The sequence below is a fragment of the Carcharhinus amblyrhynchos genome, chromosome 3 (assembly GCF_965287045.1).
Source record: "Carcharhinus amblyrhynchos chromosome 3, sCarAmb.v2.hapA, whole genome shotgun sequence".
In the NCBI taxonomy this organism is placed as follows: domain Eukaryota; kingdom Metazoa; phylum Chordata; class Chondrichthyes; order Carcharhiniformes; family Carcharhinidae; genus Carcharhinus; species Carcharhinus amblyrhynchos.
In genome coordinates, this window is record NC_137326.1 from 13,206,187 (window position 1) to 13,226,736 (window position 20,550).

Here is a 20,550-nt window from a genome sequence, read left to right on the forward strand (position 1 = left end):
TGTTAAAGTTTCCTTGTCAGTCAATATCATTTCATTTCTTCTATGTTTTAAAACTAAATGTTAAATGATTTCGGCATCAAAAACCAAACCATCTTTAATTCTCTCAGACAGCTCTCCCATCCAATCTCATACGCTGCATCATTCCTTACACTCTGCAAAGCTGCAAGAATCAGTTTTCACACTATGCAAGGGAAAGGTGCTAATTGAGCGATTTATTAAATATTAATGCGTTGGGACTGTGTACATCAGATGCCAGGCAACAAAACGTATTATGAGCTTTAATTTTATCTGATTTGTTTGCTAGACGTGTTGTGAGTGAAACTCATGAAGGGGAACAGAATTGGATGTGTTTTTGAGACAAGTTGTGGAGTAGTGGGGAGAGGAAAAATAAATAAATCGCCAAGGGAGATTATAGAGCAAACTATAGGGTGGCTTAGTCCTGAATATCATCACTTCCAACTCATGTAATATTTATGCAGGAAAATCGACTAATGTTGAATATCAGCACTTCCTGGTCTCTGAACTTTTAAAAAGTATTCTGCTTTTCCTCTTTTTCCCAGCAAAGGGAACAACTTCACATTTCCCCACATTATATTCCATCTGTCACTCACCTGCCTACTTGCTTAACGTATCTAAATCCTCTTGCAGTCTCTTTGCACCTTCCTCAAACTTACTTTTCCAGCTACATTTGTATCATCAGTAAACTTGGATGCACAATATTCGGCATTGTAAATAGCTCAAGCCCAAGCAGTGATCCTTGTGGAAGACCCATTAGTTGCATAAAGTGGTTTCCTTGGGGTGCTCCTGTTTCCTCCCACAGTCCAAAGATGTGTAGTTTAGGTGGATTGGCCATACTAAAATTGCCCCTTAGTGTCAGAGGTCCTAGCTATGGGATTATGGAATTATGGGGATAGGGCCTGGGTGGGATTGTGGTCAGTGCAGATTCAATGGGCCAAATGGCCTCCTTCTGCACTGTAGGATTCTATGAAGTAAAATAAGAAAATGCTGGATAAGCTCGGCAGGTCCGGCAGACCCGTGGAGAGACAAGAGTTAATGGCCCTGGACCTAAGTAATCCCTCAACAGAAGTGCAGCAAGATAGGAATGTACAGAATTTATAGTTGGAAAGGAGACAGAGGAGGTGGGGCAGAATGGAAGACCAGGGATAGGTCGGGGAAATGGAGATATGAACAAATTCAGAAGGATCATTTAGACCTGAAACATTAACTCTGTTTCTCTCCACAGACTCTATCAGACCTGCAGAGATTTTCCAACATTTTCTGCTTCATTTCAGAGTTCCAGCACCTGTGGTATTTTCCTTTTAGTTACAGTATGGGTGGCACGGTGGTTCAGTGGTCAGCACTGCTGCCTCAGAGCATGGGTTCGATTCCTGGCTTGGGTCACTGTCTGTGTGGAGTCTGCACACTCTCCTTGTGTCTGCCTGGGTTTCCTCTGGGTGCTCTGGTTTCCTCGCACATTCCAAATGACATGCTGGTCAGGTGCACATTGGCTGTGCTAAATTCTCCTCAGCATACCTGAACAGATGGCGGAGTGTGGCGACTAGGGGATTTTCACAGTAACTTCATTGCAGTGTTAATGTAAGCCCATTTGTGACATTAATAAATAGAAAGTGACTTGTCTTTTCCTTCTCTGTTTGCTGTTCATCTACCAATCCTCGATCTATGCTGGTAAGTTAGCGCAGATCCCAATTCCATGAGCTCTTTTATAATCCTTTTGTGTGGCACCTTGACAAATGCTTCTTGAAAATCAAACATACTATATCTGCATCCCAGCACCAGCCCCACCCCTCCCCCAACCCCACTCCCCTGCCCTGCCTTATTCACCCTCAAATAAACTCTTAACAGCTCATTGGACTTGGTTATCTCCTTTCATCAATTCATGTTGCCTCTGCATAATCATATTGATAAGGGATCTTATAATGACCTCACAGGGAAAGTTAGAAAATGTGGAGTCAGCAGACAGGTTATGGAATGGATGCAAAGTTAGCTCCAGAACTGAAAATAGGAGTTAAGGTATTAAACTGACAGAAAGTAAGAAGTGGTGTTCTACGAGGGTCCGTGCTCAGCGCACTGATCTTCACTGTTTAGAATCACAGAATCCTACAGTGCAGAAGGAGGCCCATCAAGTCTGCACCTACCACAATCCCACCCAGACCCTATCCCCACAGTCCCCCTGACCCTAAGGGGCAATTTAACATTGCTAATCCACCTAACTCAGACATCTTTGGAGTGTGGGAGGAAACCAGAGCACCCGGAGGAAACCCACGCAGACACGGGGAGAATGTGCAAACTCCACACAGACAGTGATCCAAGCCAAAATTTGAACCCAGCACCCCGGCGCTGTGAGTCAGCAGTGTGAACCACTCTGCCACTGTGCCGGCCTACACAAACAATTTGGAACAAGAATCAATAAAATTTCAAAATTTGCAGAAAGCAAATTTGTGCAAAGCGCAGAAATACTGTCATCAAAATACAAGATGACATTGATAAACTTGCAGATCGGACATGGAGTTGTCAAATATACTTCAACAGAGATGAGCCTGAAATAATATATTTTGGTAGGAAGATTAAGGAGACCACATGGTCCTTGGAAAACCAGGCCTGAATTTTTCTGTTCCTGTGGAGGTGGGATTGGAAGCTGGGAAAGCAGAGGGGAGGACGGTTCATTGATACATTCCTGTCTCTGAGTCAGCTGCTTGCTGCATGGAAGCAGACAACTAGTTAGAGTGAGTAAGGCCCCACTCAAGGCCCTTTTTGCAATGGTGCCAGTAATTTCCCATTTTTGGATGGATCCCTACTGAATTCAGAGGCCACAGGCTCAATCAAGGTGACCCTTCAATAGCTGGAGAGCTGGCCATTGGAGCAGGGACCCAGTGCCCCAGTGGCGGGCGGGTCTGTGGAATTGAAAGGCCACAACCTTCTTTCACTACCCCTGCTGAGGGGTTTTCCCTCTACCTTGATGGCCCTAAAGGAAAGTTACCCAGGGAATGGTTAGAACATGGAACTTACCACCCACCACAAGGAATAGTGAGAAATGAAGGCCTCTTTATTTGATGCTTTCAATGTGAAAAACCAAGAACAGCTCCTTGTTCAGCTTGCATTCACCTGCCAACCTCAGCAGCGCCTACTTCTCCTGGTGAGGCTGCAGGCCCTCTGATTAGGGCTTAAGCTTCAAGAACTCACCAACCATCTTTAATGGGACAGTGAAAGGTAGACAATTGGATGGTTGCCTCACAGAAGGTTGTGCCAGTTGGTATGCTAATGACATGGGTGGGCTCAAGAGTCCCATTTGGGTCGAATGTTGGGGTCTTGCACCCAATGGTAAATTAAGCCTTAAGGTATTTGACTGGGGGAGAGAAGCAGAGGGATCTGGGAGTATAGATACATACATCATTAATAGTAGTGATACAGATTAATAGGGCCAAAACAAACTAAAGCACTGTCTTTAATCTTAGTAGGAATACAACTGAAAGGCTGAGAATTTATTTTAAACTTGTATTGAGTTTTGAATTTATTTTAAACTTGTATTGAGTTTTGAATTTATTTTAAACTTGTATTGAGTTTTGAATTTATTTTAAACTTGTACTGAGTTTTGATCATGGGTACTGTGAACAGATCTAGACTCCTCCACATTATAAAAGTGATAAAGGGACCTTGGAGAAGGTGCAAAGAGATTCTCTCAGTTGACATTAGACCTGAGGAAAGATTGAACAGTCTGGGGTTCTTTTCTGTAGAAAAGAGAAGTATGAGGGCTGGCGTAGTGGAGCTGTTTTACATTACGAAAGGGTTTGGGAGGGAAATGTAGAGAAAAGTTTGTCACTTACAGGGAGATCAGAACTAAAGAGGTAGAGAAATAAGATAAATCCAATCAGGAAATTTACCCAGGGAATGGTTAGAACATGGAACTTACCACCACAAGGAATAGTGAGATAATTGGGCACAGATGCATTTAAAAGGAAGCTCAATTAACACCTTTGGGAGAAAGAAATTGAAGAATCTTGGCCTGGGTGGATGAAGAAGGCAGGAGGCTTGTGTGGAGCATGAACACTGCCGAGAGTCTCTTGGCCCACTTCTGTGCTGTAAATATGATGTGATACTATGTAAATCTTCCTTTAATTACTGTCTGTCCCAACGACACTTCAAATCCCATCCCGTCTTATCTGGATGATTAACGCTCAGGATAAAAATAACCAGTACAGCTGATCACTCCAGGATATAAATAACCACATCTTAAAAATTTTCAGTTTTTCTTGTTTATATTTCTAATTTGATTTGATTTATTTGATTTGATTTTTGTCATGTATTAATATACAATGAAAAGTATTGCTTTTTGCACACTATACAGACAAAACATATCGTGCATAGAGAAGGAAACGAGAGAGTGCAGAACATAGTGTTACAGTCATAGCTAGGGTGTAGAGAATGATCAACTTAATGTGAGGTAGGTCCATTCAAAAGTCTGACAGCAGCAGAGTTGAAGCTGTTCTTGAGTTGGTTGATACGTGACATCAGACTTTTGCATCTTTTTCCCACTGGAAGAAGATGGAAGAGAGAATGTCCAGAGTGTGTGGAGTCCTTAATCATACTGGATGCTTTGCCAAGGCAGCTGGAAGTGTAGACAGAATCAATGGATAGGAGGCTGGTTTGAAGAGTTTTTTTAGAATTTAATGACCTGCTGGCTCTGGAGCTGATCACTCACACTCGTTGCTAGGTTGGAATGGCATTCCCTATTGATATCATTGGTGGTAGGAGTGATAGTGGTGCAATGGTGATGATGTACTGGATTAGTAATCCAGTGAGAGTATGGGTTCAAATCATACTTTGCATGTAGCTGGTGGGATTTAAATTTAATTAATAAATTCAACCAAATAAAAATTCTGGAATTGAAATCTATTTCCAGTGAACTTGACCAATGGGCAGGATTTTTTAGATGACAGGGCTCTGAGGAATATTAGTTTGCTGGGGATCCCCACTTCCGAGGAAATTCTAATGGCAGCCATTCCCAGATTCTAGAGTCCAGGACCAGAAGTTGCTGGAAATATTCAGCAGGTCTGGCAGCATCTGTCGTGAAAGAACAGAGTTAAAGGCTGGACTTTTCCAGCCGTTCTCACCTGCAGATAGCGAACCCTGCCGCAGTTTTCCCAGCGGCGGGTGGTACAAAGAATGGGAAATCCTGCCACTGTGAAACATGCCACAGAGGCATGGAAAATCCTGCTCTCTGTTTCAACAGAACTGGGAAAAGTTGGGAACACCTTCTTCCCATGGAAAAAAGGTACAAAAGTCTGAGGCCATGCAGCAACTGACTGAAGAACATCTTCTTCCCTGCAGTCATTAGACTTTTGCATGGACCTACCTCGCACTAAGTTGATCTTTCTCTACATCCTAGCAATGACTGTAACACTACATTTTGCACTCTCTCCTTTTCTTCTCTATGAATGGTATGCTTTGTCTGTATAACACACAAGAAACAATACTTTTCACTGCCTATTAATACATGTGATAATAATAAATCAAATCAAATCATATTAAGTAAGTGAAAGGGAGGAGGGTGGTAAAAGTACAAAAGGATAATTGGGTAGAAGATGGGAGGCATCAAATGACAAGTTAAAATCAAATTACAAAAGATGTGACTGGAAGTCTGTGGATAGACTATTGTTCTAAACCCACTGTACTTCCTCACACCCTGCTTCCTTAAGGATCTCATTCCAATCCCTGACTTTCTCCAATTCTGTCACACCTATTATGATGATGCAACCTTCCACACCAGTGCTTCTGATTTGTCTACCTCATCCAAGGAAGCCCGCATCATGGTTGACAGGAACCTCAACCATGAGTAACCCATTTCCCACACCTCTTCTCTCACCCTTTTTCCTCCCTCACAGAACCACAGTAAGGTTCTTTCAGTCTTTTTCACCCCATCAGCCTCAGTATTTAAAGCATCATCTACCACCATTTCCAGCATGACACCACCAGCAAACACATTTCTACCTTCCCTCCCATGTCAATTTCCCAAAGGGACTGTTCCTGATCTGCTCTTCAATTACCCCCAACAGTCCCCACCTTCCCACAGTTCCTTTCCATGCAAGCACAGAAGATGCAAAACCTACGCCTTTACCTCCTCGGTCCTCAAGCAGGTGAAACAGAATTTAAGTGCACTTCTTTCAATTTAGTCTACTGTAATCGCTACTCACAATGTCGGTTTCCTCTACATTGGAGACAGCAAATTCAGATTGAGTGACCATTTTGCACAAACACCTCCATTAAGTCCACAAGCACAACCCTGAGCTCCTAGTGACCTGTCATTTTCATTTTCCGTCTTGCTCTTACACTGAGCTCTCTGTCTTGAGCCTATGGCAGTGTTCCAAAGAAGCTTAATGTAACCTCAAGGAACACTGCACACCTTATGATTTGGCACTTTGTCACCTTTTGGAGTCAACATTGAGTTGAACAATGTCCGATTGTAATGGTTGCTCCCATTTCATTTCCTTTTCTTAATCTTCTTTTCACCCTGTTTTTGTTTTTGGGTGGCACCTCTTCCAAGGACATCTATTGTTTCTTTACATCCAACTTCTGCCATATTACAGATCTCACCTCAAAAACTCAAAACTCTTCCATTGCTAACCATGGTAACCTTCTCTTACCTTCTCCCTCACATATTTACCTAACTTCCTATTAAATGGTGTTATTCACCTCAACCATCGCATGTGAGAGCAAGGTTCACATTCACATTCAATCTCAAATCCTGACATGGGCCATGCAAACTCCATTCCTTCCTAATCCCCTAGTATTTAATGCTTTGACCCAACTGTCTGAAGACCTAGTCTCGACCAACAGCCCAGGTACTCTTTCACCTGCCAACGCTATTCAAACTGGCTTTATCTAAATTATGGGCATTAATAAAGATAAGTCACTTAAATTGGCATTAACAGTATAAGGGCATGTGTGAGAGCCAAATGAGATATTGGCAGCCATAGGAAGACATGGAGAAGAGAGGGACTATAGAAAGAAGATACTTACCAAAAATGTGATTGAGGAAAAGGAAAAAAGGTGCATATGACACGTATCTGACAGCCATTCAAAGAACAAAAAGAGTGGATCACAAAGGAAGACAGAGGGGCAACAGAAAGATCTGGAGACTGGACAAGAAGCAGAGAAACAGTTAAAATGTAAGAGACTCAACTACCTTTTGCCCTTGGTAACTCACTGGGAGACCATCAAGTTATATATAAAGAACGCACACTGCTTCCTGGCACTTTACTGATGATACTTCTGTGTGGGGTATCACTCAGGCAATTACACATACCACTTGGCAATGTTGTTTATCCTATATTTTTGTTGTAAGTGTAGGTTGAATTTTGGTAGTTTATTTGCTAAACTTAGTACAATTTGCATTCCTGAAATCGCGTGATGCAGCATGTGACACATCCACATCCGCACACAATGATGGCACCATTTCAACTGTCCTCCTTCATGCCGATTATCAACAAAGCACAGTGGCACTTTTCACATTCAGAGCACCATAGCAACACCCATCATCAGTCAATCAAAACCATTCAATATCGCCTGCAGTGAAGAACTCAGGTTGAAAACGTAAAACACCAGGGAAGTGGCAAAGTTCACAGAGAAAGACAGCAGAACAAAAGGTCCATGCTGGATGTTACCTCGCTCTTTCAATTGACAAATTAACAACCCTCTCACAGACTTCCGAAACAAAATTGATCCCACTCCAGAAGACCTGGAGCTATTCTCTTTTTTCTCCACACATAGATAAGCTCTTCGACAGCAAGAGCTAGGCCAATGTATGCTTTTGCCTCTACAAGTTAGGAAACAAATCTATGTTCTCCAAATAATGTGGTACAGGAAATGAAATTAATTGTAACATATTCGGTCTTCAACAAAATACAAACATTGCATTTCAAAACGGTGACCAATCAAGGATACCACGCTGTTTTTCTTTTGAAAAAAGCTCAGAAGCAATTTATTTTTCCAAAGTGCAAAGGACAGGCGTGATGGCACAGTAGTTAGCACTGCTGCCTAACGGCAACAGGAACCCAGGTTTGATTCCTGGCTTGGGTCACTGTCTGTATGGAGACTGCATGTTCTCCATGTGTCTTGTGTGCTGTTCCTCTGGGTACTACAGTTTCCTCCCACAGTCCAAAAGATCTGCTGGTTAGGTGCATTGGGCATGCTAAATTCTCCCTTAGCGAGGTGGCAGAGTGTGGCGACTAGAGGATTTTTACAGTTAATTCATTGCAGTGTCAATGTAAGCCTACTTGTGACACTAATAAATAAACTTTAAAAACATTTGCAGAACTTACCGAGCGCAGAAAAAAAATGTAGCATTATCAAATGAGTAATTCAACCTTTATAGAATGTTCCAACTTGGTAACCAGACAAAATGTTACAACGCTCCAAAGCTCCCTTCATAAAACAAGATGACCTGAATGTGAATCTTCAATGCCAGTTGGAAGTACAGAGAAATCAGTCATATTCATTATCAAGGGCATTCCCAGACTCAAAACTAGACACTCGCCATTTGAAGTTAGGACGCTTCTTAAATGTCTCAATGAGTTGAAGATATTTTTATATTTGAAAGGGCAATTAAGGAGACTTTCTTAGTGTAAAAAGTATTCCCACTTTACATTGTAAATGACTACCAATTCCAAACAACATTGAAGTTAGGCCACTTACCACAAAAACACCCAAAGGATTCTTTTGTGACAATAAGTGCCCACAAAAGACTTCACTGTCCCTGGGTTAAAATACCTTGAACTTTCCCTTATCCTATAGCACAGTGGGCAACACAGTGGGTTCAAGTCCCACTCCTGACATTTTGGATAGCGGCACAGTAATTAGAAATGCTTCCTCACAGTGCCAGGGATTCAGGTTCGATTTTTGGCTTGGGTGACTGTCTGTGTGGAGTCGGCACGTTCTCCCCATGTCTGCGCGGGTTTCCTCAGGGTGCTCCGGTTTCCTCCCACAATCCAAAAGATGCACCATGCCAAATTCTCTCTCTGTGTAGCCGAACAGGCGCCGGAGTTTCACATAACTTCATTGCAATGTTAATGTAAACCTACTTGTATCACTAATAAATAAACTTAAAATGTGCATCAGTTGGACTGCAGTGTACCAGGAAGCAGTTCACCACCACCTCAAGGTTAACTAGGGGGTTAGCAATACAGGCCATGTTTAGTCAGGCAGCATGGTCGGTGCAGACTTGGAGGGCCGAAGGGCCTGTTCCTGTGCTGTAATTTTCTTTGTTCTTTGCTCTTTGTAGAGGCGGACTTGGCAGTGCTCTCACATCCCAGAATTCAATGAAAGGAAACCTCACATTTTTTGTTATACGTTACAAAGAATTACAATCCACCCTTAATGTAATGTTGCTTAATTCAAAACATAGACTAATTAACATTGTAGCATTGAGGCCAATTTTACTGTATTCAAGTTATGATCTCAGTTTTCTTTTACCACTAAGCTCCCACTTTGTTGTGTTTGTAAATGCCTTCATTCGAATTATTGGACCATTTGCTATATGAATGTGTAGCTGACTTTGTAAAATTGGGTGATATTGATAGGAAAAATTGCACCAATGAGTAAGTGTCTGCCCTGCCTAACTCACGCATTACGCAGCCAGAACTCCAGCCTTTTCACTTTTCAGCTCTGAAACCACCAGAACGAACAGTTAAAAAAAAACCGTCTGTCTGAGCTGCTGGCTACGTGTTGGTCTAACAGATGGAGAACTGATGCAAGGAGAATGTCACAATCTTGTTTAATCCCCGCTTTTCACTCAGCGCGACTGATACTGAGATTGCTTCCTGAGACAGCAGCAGCCTCCTGGATTATTCATACCCTTTAATTAGGAGAAAGAAAACAAATCTCCAAACTCGCACTGCTGAAGTTCACACCGCGCCAGATGTTCGATGTCTGCACAACACCCCAGTCTCTAGACTCTGGCTCCGAGCAGAATGCATTTCCCTAAAGCTGTTCCTGGAATTGAGGCCCTGACCAAAAAAAATCCAGAAAGTAGACTGTTACTTTGGAAGAAATCGTTGGAAAAGACAAATGGAATTTATTTCAACTATTCTTCCAGCTCATGAAGCAAATAATGACAAAAAGATCAAACCATTAAGAAAAGGAGAGCTAAAACATAGAAACTAGAAGCAGGAATAGGCCATTCTTCAAGTCTGCTCCGCCATTCATTTTGATCATAACTGATAACCAAATTCAATATCCTGATTCCCCATATCCCTTGATCCCTTTAGCCCCAAGAGCTATAAATATATATAAAATCTTCTTGAAATCAAACAACATTTTGACCTCAACTGCTTTCTGTGGTAGTAAATTCCACACTCCCTGGGTGAAGAAATTTCTCCTCACCTCAGTTCTAAAAGTTTTACCCCTTATGCTCAAACTATGACCCCTAGTTCTGGACTCCCCACCATTGGGAACATTCTTCCTGAATCTATCCTGCCTAACCCTGTTAGAATTTTATAAGTTTCTATGAGATGCGCTGACATATATATAGATATACTACATAAAGACTAGATTAATATATGTAAACAAGTCTCACTATATGCATTATATTTGATTTGATTTGATTTGATTTATTATTGTCGCACATATTGGTATACAGTGAAAAGTATTGCTTCTTGCACATTATACAGACAAAGCATATCGTACATAGAGAAGGAAAGAAGAGGGTGCAGATTGTAATGTTACAGTCATTGTTGGATGTAGAGAAAGATCAACTTATTATAAGGCAGAGCCATTCGAAAGTCAGATATATAGATTCTTGATAGATATAATGGATAAACTCTTGATATACACATACAAATATAAAACTCGATACGTACATAAATTCAATATATGTACATTCATGGTTAATATATAGAATAAATTCTTAAGATTTGCACATATTTATATAAAGATGAGATACATATGTAAATACATACTAAATAGACCCTTGATGTATACAATATATAAACTCAGAAACTCTTAAGATCATGGAATGGAATCCCTGCAGTGCAAGAGGAGGCCATTTGGCCCATTGAGTCTGGGCCAAAACAATCCCACCCACACCCTATTCCCCTAACCCCAAGTATTTACCTTGCTGACCCCTCTGACACAATGGATCAATTTAGCATGGCCAACACAGCTAACCTGCACATTTTTGGACTGTGGGAGGAAATTGGAACAACCAGAGGAAATTCCAGCAGACACAAGGAGAATATGTAAACTCCACACACACAGTGATCCGAGGACCAGAATTGAACCTAGGACCTGGCGTCGTGAGGCAGCAATGCTAACCACTGTGCCAGTTTGCCACCCAAAGTTTTGTATACACAACCTTCATATGCCTGATGTGCATGTAAAGTAAGACAATGTAGAGACAAATTATATATAGTATATAAACTCTTAAGATACATATACATTTAAATAGACTCCATACAAACACGAGATTGATAATCCATATGGACTCTTGATAAGTAAAATGCATAAACTCTTAATTTATATGTTTATATAAAGAATTGATGCATCTGTCTATAAACTCGTAGATGTATACATGATATATAGATAAAGGGTCTTGTGTCCAGTCATCGGATTTATATGGTTAATGAATGATTTGACTGTTCCTGTGTAGTTGGGTGATGCTGGGAGGTGGGTTAAAGGGGGCTGGGAGTGAGTGGAGAGAGAGGCGGGTCTAACACCACAACATAGCGAGCTCACAGGCACTGGGGGAGATTAGCGACAGACGCATCCGCGATTCATTTGCTCCGGCTCCTGGGTCTGAGACCTTTTATCCATTTGCACTGGTCCGTGAGCATCTGGAGCGGCCACATTCCCCGACTTGCCCAGGAACAACAAGGGGACAAGAAAGTGTCCAGGAAAGCAAGCATACACACTGGGTAAGCAGCACATGTGAGAGAAATATGCAACAATAACAAGTAAAAGAATGAGAGCGAGAGAGAGCGGGGCTTTGTATGGGGTGAGATTTAAATTGGATTTGATTATTCCTGTTGCTGTGTTGGAAAGGCGTGCATTTTCACATACACCAGCAATTTTTTGTTAACTTTTACTTCGGGAGGGGGAAATTGGATTCTCTTCAAGTTTCCTTTTTTGTTAGTGGTAACCATGTAGAAATTGGGGGGGGGGGAGGCGGTGGGGGGCGTGGAGACGTGCTAATGCCAGGTTCACGGACATGAGCATGGTAAAAGAACATTCCCATTGAATTAAAGTCTAAAATCATAGCAGAGTTCTGGTGATCAGCTGTCATTGAAATTCTAACCAGGAACTTATCTCCACTGACCGACCCCAATGTTCGAGTGTGTGAATGAGTGAGGAGTTTAGCACTTCTTTCTGTACCTGTGCCTGTTTTTTATTTAAATGCCTCACAGCCAGTGATATAATGCATTATGTGCCCCTGCTTCCAAGTTCAGGCATGCAGTTGGAGAATATGGGACACTTGGTATTCTGAGAAAGCCTGGAGAAGCTATGCCCACACTTCTTGGAACAGAATTACTGTGACGTCTTACTCTGTCCCTAAGCTGTATTTTTAGTGTCATCGCCATGTTAAGATTTTGTGTGTGGGTGTGTGTGCCAGCAACAAAAGTGGAGTTTAATCCAACCTGTTTAATCTGGTTGGTACCAATGTGGACAAAATCATTTCCAAGAACTGTCACACATGGGTTGTGCAGTGTATCTGTGACTGATGTGACTCCCACACTGTATTTACTATTTTTGAAACTCTCAGGCTTTCTATTTTCTGTTCATTTGGCAAAGTTGCGGAAAAGGAATCCTGCACTTGGGGTATGTGTTTGAGTACATGTGTGAGTACATGGGCACGGCAGTACAAGCAAATGATATAACTGACTGTTCTGTGGCCATAGATTTGTGTTGATGGAATTGTTATGGGCAAATATTGTTTAACTGACTTATTAGAATAAATACAATTAGTCTTGCAAAGTGGACAAAGTAAGCAAAGGTGAAGGTAGCAACTTACCACCGAATGCAGCTTGAAACAGAATGTGAGTTTTGAAATTTGATGAGTGAGGGAATTTTAACGATTTATTTTTAAGGGTTATCTCTTTTTTAAAATGTAGTCTAGTTTGTTATTTAGCATTTATGTACAATTCCTATTAAAAGTAAGGGATTTTCACAGTAACTTCACTGCCGTGTTAATGTAAGCCTACTTGTGACACTAGTGGATAAACTAAAATTGTAAAAATGGAAAAAAAACCTTTAACTGTTTATTTCAGTCTCAGTTACATATAAGCAAGCTCCATACTGGAGAGGCAGGTACAATTAGTAGGGTTGCAATGGCAGACATTTAAGGGGATACTTCATTACTCAGAAAATATATATTTCGTTGAGAAAGAAAGACTCTGAGAGAAGGGTGCACCATCTGTGTCTAGCTAAAGAAGTTAAAGGTAGTATTGAATTGAAGGAGAAGGTGTACAATACTGTGAAGATTGATGGTGGGTCAGAATATTCAGCAGATTTTAGAAGCAAGCAAATAATGACAAAAAAAAATAGAGGGAGAAACTAGAGTATGAGAGAAAGACAGATAGAAATGTAAAAACAGACAGTAAAAGTTTCTACAACTGTTAAAAAAGGAAGGGATTAACATTGCTGAATAAACTAGGCTTGTACTCGTTAGAGTTTAGAAGAATGAGGGGAGATCTCATTGAGACATATAAGATGATGAATGGGATGGATAGGATAAGGTGGAGAGACTCTTCCCGCTCAGAAAGGACAGTAGGACTAGGGGGCACAGCCTCAAGATAAAGGGGGGGCAGTTTAGAACGGAGTTGAGGAGGAACTTCTTCACTCAAAGGGTGGTGAATCTCTGGAATTCTCTGCCCGTTGAAGTGGTGGAGGCTGCCTCGCTAAATATTTTTAAGAGGCGGGTTGATGGGTTTTTGATAAGCGAGGGGATTAAGGGTTATGGGGAGAGGGCGGGAATGTGGAACTGAGCCACGACAGATCAGCCATGATCTTATTGAATGGCGGGGCAGGCTCGAAGGGCTAGATGGCCTACTCCTGCTCCTATTTCTTATTAAGGTGAGTGTTGGAATTAATAATTGGAAATAAGGAAATGGCAGAAATGTTAAACATATTTTTAAAATCTGTCTTCACTGTATACAACATAAAAAGCATCCCAAAATTACTTGATAATTAACATGAAATAGGGAGAGAGAAACTTAATATAATCACAAAGTTTTTTTAAAGTTGATTTATTAGTCACAAATAGGAGTTACCTTAATACTGCAATGAAATTATTGTGAAATTCACCCAGTCGCCACATTCCGGCACCTGTTCAGGTCAATGCACCCAACCAGCACGTCTTTCAGAATGTGGGAAGAAACCAGAGGAAAACCGTGCGGACATGGGGAGAAAGTGCAAACTCCACACAGACAGTGACCCGTCTAGGGAATTGAACCTAGGTCCCTGGCGCTGTGCTAGCCACTCTGCTACTGTGCCACTCCCACAATTACTAGGGGAGAAAGTACCGAGAAAACTAGTAGAATTACAGGCTGACAAGTCTTTGTTACCCGATGGCTTGCATCATAGGGTCTTAACAGAAATGACTGCAGATGTAGTGGATGCATTAGTTGTGATCTTCCAAAATTTCTTAGATTCGGGAAAACTCTCAATGGCCTGGGAAATGACAATGTAATACCGCTATTTAAGAAAGATGGGAGACAAAAAAGCAGGAAACTACTGGCCTGTTAGCTTAACATCTGACAGAATCTATTATTGAGAAGGTAATGGCAGGACATTCAGAAAATTATGATGCAACCAAGCAGAGTCAACATGTTTTTGTGGAAGGGAAATCATGTTTTACTAATTTATTAGAGGTGTTTGAGGAAGTAACTGCAGAGGTGGATAAAGGAGAGCCTGTGGATGTGGTGTACTTGAATTTCGAACTTCATTTGACAAGATGCCACATCAAAGGTAACGACGCAAAATAAGAGCTCATGATTTGTTTACTGTGATAACATGTTATTATGGATAGAGGATTGTTTCACTCACAGGAAACGGTTGGAATAAATGGTTCATTTTCAGATGGCAAGCAATAACGAATGGATTGTCACAGTGATAAGATGCCTCAACATTTTATATCAATGACGTGGATGAAGGTACATTTTCTGATTACACAAGGATAGGTAGGAAAGTAAGTTGCGAGGAAGACATAAAGAGTCTGCAAAGGGATTTAGATGGGTGAAGTTAGGGGGCAAAAACTTGGCGGATGTAGTATAATGTGGGAAATGTGAACTTTGGTGGGATGAATAAAAAGGCAGTATATTACATAAATGGAGAGAGCTTGCAGCATTTTATGGAGCAGAGGGATCTGGGTATGTTGCTACATGAATTACAAAAAAATTAGCATGCAGGTGATTAGGAAGGCAAATGAATGTTGGTGTTTATTGTGAGGGGAATCAGGTTTAAAAGTAAGAAAGTGTTGCTGCAGATGTCCAAGACTTTAGTGAGACTCTGGAGTAATGTGGACAGTTTTGACCTCCTTACCAAGGAAAGGATATATAATTGCATTTGAAGCAGGTTCATTTGGCTGATTCCTGGGATGAAGGGGTTTCTATGAGGAAAGACCGAGACGGTTGTGCCTACATCCATTGGAATGGATCATTGAATGTGTTCAAGGCTGAGATATTTGATCAGAGCGAAGTCAATAGTTATGGAGGGCAGAGAGGAAAGTGGAGTTGAGGCTTCAGTCAGAACAGTCATGATCCTTTGGATAGCACAGTAGGGCTCAAAGGGCCGAATGGCCTACTGCTCCTAATTCTTATGTTCTTATGTGTCTTCTCTCTGTGTCCACTACAGTGTGGTCCTCTGGAGACTTGTGGTTGTTTCCTGCTCTGGATAATTCTGTACTTGTCCTGCAACCTTTCTCTAACTCATAAGAACATAAGAAATAGGAGCAGGAGTAGGCCATCCAGCCCTTCGAGCCTGCCCCGCCATTCAATAAGATCATGGCTGATCTGTCGTGGCTCAGTTCCACATTCCCGCCCTCTCCCCATAACCCTTAATCCCCTCGCTTATCAAAAACCCATCAACCCGCCTCTTAAAAATATTTAGCGAGGCAGCCTCCACCACCTCAATGGGCAGAGAATTCCAGAGATTCACCACCCTTTGAGTGAAGAAGTTCCTCCTCAACTCCGTTCTAAACCGCCCCCCTTTTATCTTGAGGCTGTGCCCCCTAGTCCTACTGTCCTTTCTGAGCGGGAAGAGTCTCTCCACCTCTATCCTATCCATCCCATTCATCATCTTATATGTCTCAATGAGATCTCCCCTCATTCTTCTAAACTCTAACGAGTACAAGCCTAGTTTATTCAGCCTCTCCTCATAGCTCAACCCCCTCAACTCCGGCATCAGCCTAGTAAACCTCCTCTGCGCTCTCTCCAAGGCCAAAATATCCTTGCTACCATTATTCCTACCAAAGTGGACCACCTCGCACTTGTCAACATTAAATTCCATTTGCCAGTTCCTGGCCCATTCGCCCAGCCTATCTAGATCCTTCTGCAGACTCTCCACACCCTCTGCGCAATTTGCCGTTCCACCAATCTTGGTGTCATCAGCAAATTTCGACACCATACACTCGGTTCCCTCCTCCAGATCATCTATATAAATGGTAAATAGCTGAGGCCCCAGCACCGACCCCTGGGGCACTCCACTAGTCACCAACCGCCAATCCGAATAGCACCCATTAACCCCCACTCTCTGCCTCCTATTTGACAACCAATCCTCTATCCACGCTAACACCCTACCCCCAACTCCATGCCCCCTTACCTTCTGCAATAACCTCTTGTGAGGCACCTTGTCAAACGCCTTCTGAAAATCAAGACCGACCCCATCCACCGGCTCTCCTCTATCCACCGCCCTAGACACATCCTCATAGAACTCCAATAAATTTGTCAGACACGACTTCCCATTAACAAAACCGTGCTGCGTCTGCTCTATCAAGCAATTCCCCTCAAGATGCCTCGCTATTTCCTCCTTGAAGACGGATTCTAACATTTTACCCACAACAGACGTTAAACTAACCGGCCTATAATTCCCTGCCTTTTGCCTGGCACCCTTCTTAAACAACGGCGTAACATTAGCCGCTTTCCAATCTTCCGGCACTTCCCCGGAATCCAGCGACGTTTGGAAAATAACCACCAAGGCATCCACTATCACCTCCGCCATTTCTTTCAGAACCCTCGGATGCATTCCATCCGGTCCTGGGGACTTGTCCACAATCAGTCCCTCCAGTCTGTTGAGCACCGCCTCTCTAGTAACAATAATGCTTGATCGATCTGTTTTTTTCTCGGTAATTTGACTAAATTTCTCCATCTCGCTATCATCCTTCCCTCCCTTTCAAATAATCTTTAAAACCTACCTAATGAGGACCAAGCTTTTGATTATCTGGTATAATATCTCACTATTTGTCTTAGTGTCAAACCTTTGCTTCCCAGCAGCCCTGTGAAGTGTCTTGGAGTGTTTTATTATGTTTAAAGTGCTAAATAATTAAGTTGTTGTTGTTTTATGCTCCAGATGCATAAAATTGTAAGTATGTGTTGCTGATACTCCTGACACTGACTGAATTCAATTAATGCACGGCTGTGGGGCAGATTGCTTCAATATTCAAGCTGAAGTGGATATAGAGGCAGTATCAAATGGAGAGAGCAGGCAGGGAAGGGTGAGGGAAGAGACATTCAACGTTCTTGAGAGTTTGGTCGACAAAAGGCTGAGTGGAGATGAGGACAATATTTTTTTTATGCAGAGTAAAGCTTCCGAAAGGGGCTGGGATAGATACCTGAAACGGAATATTTGGCAGTGTTATAGTGAAGAAGCAGTGGAGTTGGCTTAATTGACAAGTTCTTTCAAAGATCTGATGGACTGAATGGCCTCATTTTATCCTCCATGATTCTTTGATTCTAGTTTCCTGATCAGTATACTACTGGGATGAAATTCCACTTGGTAAAAAGATTGCCCCCCTTTTCCTTCATGCCTATGATGAGATTATGGGAAGAAGTCTGACAACTTTGTCAGACTTTTTACTGTGTTTACGCCAGTCCAACGCCGGCATACCCACATTGAGATTATGGGAATGCATTGCTGTAAAATATAACTGGTACAAAGTAAGTCCCAATGAAGGCAGCACAGGCAGGCAACAGGTCTGGAGTATGAGCTCCCTGATTGAGATAATCTTGCTTTTGTATATAATGAGGATTGTCAGGTCTACTGACACTTGGGATTCTGACTTTGTATCTGAAGTACTCTTAGGAATGATGATAACTTTACAAATAAAGGGAATCTGGTGAAGAGACACTAACCTCTGAGCAGTTATTTCAAAGGAAGCTAATGATAAGGCTGCAAGAAGAACGAAGGAGTGCTTCCATTTTGAGGCTTCTTCAAGAGGAAGGTAAGGAAATTGTTGCTGTGCTGGGACTAAGCAGGCAGGCCCCGGCGATCAGAGAGGATAGCTGCTCCAGCAATGGGCTGGTGTCCCGTCTTTGGACCATGGAGCCTCTGGAAGGATGCCTCCATAGAAATAGCAGCCTATAATGCGGCAATGGGATAGTTGGTGGGGACAGCTTTTCGACACTTAAATAATCCCCTGTCTCTGTTCAGCAGGCGGCTGAGCTTCTTTCATTTCTGCCACTGGGAAAATGGCGGGGAGCGGGACTGCGCTGGGGAGCCCTCGGCATTTTTGCAGCCACCCCGCTGCTCTCCAGCCAACACCCAGAGCCTGTTGAAAGCCAGCCTCAGTTTCAGTGAGCATGGTTTAGTTACTGTGATGTTAATGAAAGAGGAAAGCAATCTTTCCATTTTTCATTCTTTCCTTGTGTCTTGGCATCAAGTGTGAGGTGATTCATTTTGGTAGGACAAACTTGAATGCAGATTATAGGGTCAACGGCAGGGTTCTAAGAAATGTGGAAGAACAGAGAGATCTTGGGGTTCATATCCACAGATCTCTGAAGGTTGCCCCTCAAGTGGATAGAGCCGTGAAGAGGGCTTACAGTGTGTTAGTGTTTATTAACAGGGGGTTTGAGTTTAAGAGCTGTGGGGTTATGCTAAAACTAAACTAGACATTGGTGAGACCACATTTGGAATATTGTGTTCAGTTCTGGTCACCTCACTATAAGAAGGATGTGGAAGCATTGGAGAGAGTGCAGAGGAGATTTACCAGGATGCTGCCTGGTTTGGAGGGTAGGACTTATGAGGAAAGGTTGGGGGAGCTGGGGCTTTTCTCGTTGGAGCGGAGGAGGATCAGAAGTGACTTAATAGAGGTTTATAAGATGATGAGAGGGATTGATAGAGTGGACGTGCAGAAACTATTTCCTCGGGTGGGTGTAGCTGTTACTAGGGGACACAACTATAAGGTTCATGGTGAGAGATATAGGAGGGATGTCTGAGATAGGTTCTTTACTCAGACAGTGGTTGGGGTGTGGAATAGACTGCCTGCTGTGATAGTAGAGTTGGACACTTTAGGAACTTTCAAGCGGCTATTGGATAGGCACATGGACCACACCAGAATTATAGGGAGTGGGACAGCTTGATCTTGGGATTGGACGTAGCTTGGCACAACATTGAGGGCCAAAGGGCCTGTACTGTGCTGTAATGTTCTATGTTCTATCACGATCTATCTTCAAGATCAGGATCTGCATCTTTCTCTGTCTGCCTCGCTTATTTCCTGTCTCTATATCTCTTTTCACCGCACTCTACTCTTTAGTCTTCCAGTAAAAATGGGAAATGCTGGAAATGCTCAGCAGGTCTGTGGGGAGCAGAGACGGGATGTGCCTCCCCCTCTATGCTGTGTTTCATGGTGACGGGAGGTAATGTGCCGCTGGCTTGCGACAGGATCTTCTGATCCTGCTGTCGTCAATGGGGTTTCCCGTCGAATGCAACCCCCTCCCCCCCCGCTGCCAGGAAACACATAGCAGGGCTGCACTGTCGGCAAGACCGTAAGATCCCACTGGCGTAAACATCAGCAAGATTTCGGCCAATGTCAATATGTCAGGTCGATCACCTTTCATCAGGCGCAAGTTCTGAAAGTCATTGACCTGAAACTTTAACTCTGTTCCTCTCTCAAACTGCTCAGCAGTTCCAGCATTTTCTGCTTTTATTTCATATTTTACTCTTCGAACTCTGTTCCACTGTGCTATATGCCCCTCCAGTTAAACTCCCGTGTCTTGATAAAATCTCCAGCTGTGTTCTGGAATTCTGGAACTTTCTCCCGCAACCTCCTGTCCACCTCCATGGCTCGCCACTCTCTAAAGCTTGTAGCTCTACAGAGGTGTCTAAAACAACCTACCCGAATTTCCTTCCCACTCCTGCTTCTGTGTAATCCCAGCACTGTGAGGTAATTTAGTACACAGTTGGCGCTATACACATGTAAGCTTTTGTTGAATATTCATGGGGCCTGATACATTCTGTTTAATCAAGTCAGGAAACAAATTAACATTCAGATTTCAGATTGGGGTGGCACAGTGGTTAGCACTGCTGCCTCACAGTGCCAGGGACACAGAT

At 42.6% G+C, this 20,550-nt stretch overlaps 1 protein-coding gene across 2 annotated transcripts in view; it reads left to right on the forward strand.

Moving 5' to 3' along the window:
* The first annotated feature begins 11,746 nt into the window (after window positions 1-11,746).
* Window positions 11,747-20,550, forward strand: part of LOC145335764 (sodium-coupled neutral amino acid transporter 3-like) — a 144,995-nt gene continuing 136,191 nt past the window's right edge. The window contains exon 1 of one of the 2 annotated variants that reach the window (XM_080181492.1): window positions 11,747-11,924. The gene's annotated coding sequence lies outside the window, so the exon portion shown is untranslated. Of the gene's footprint in view, window positions 11,925-12,719; window positions 12,826-20,550 lie in introns of those variants that run through there. The other variant, XM_080181498.1, reaches the window with a different exon arrangement.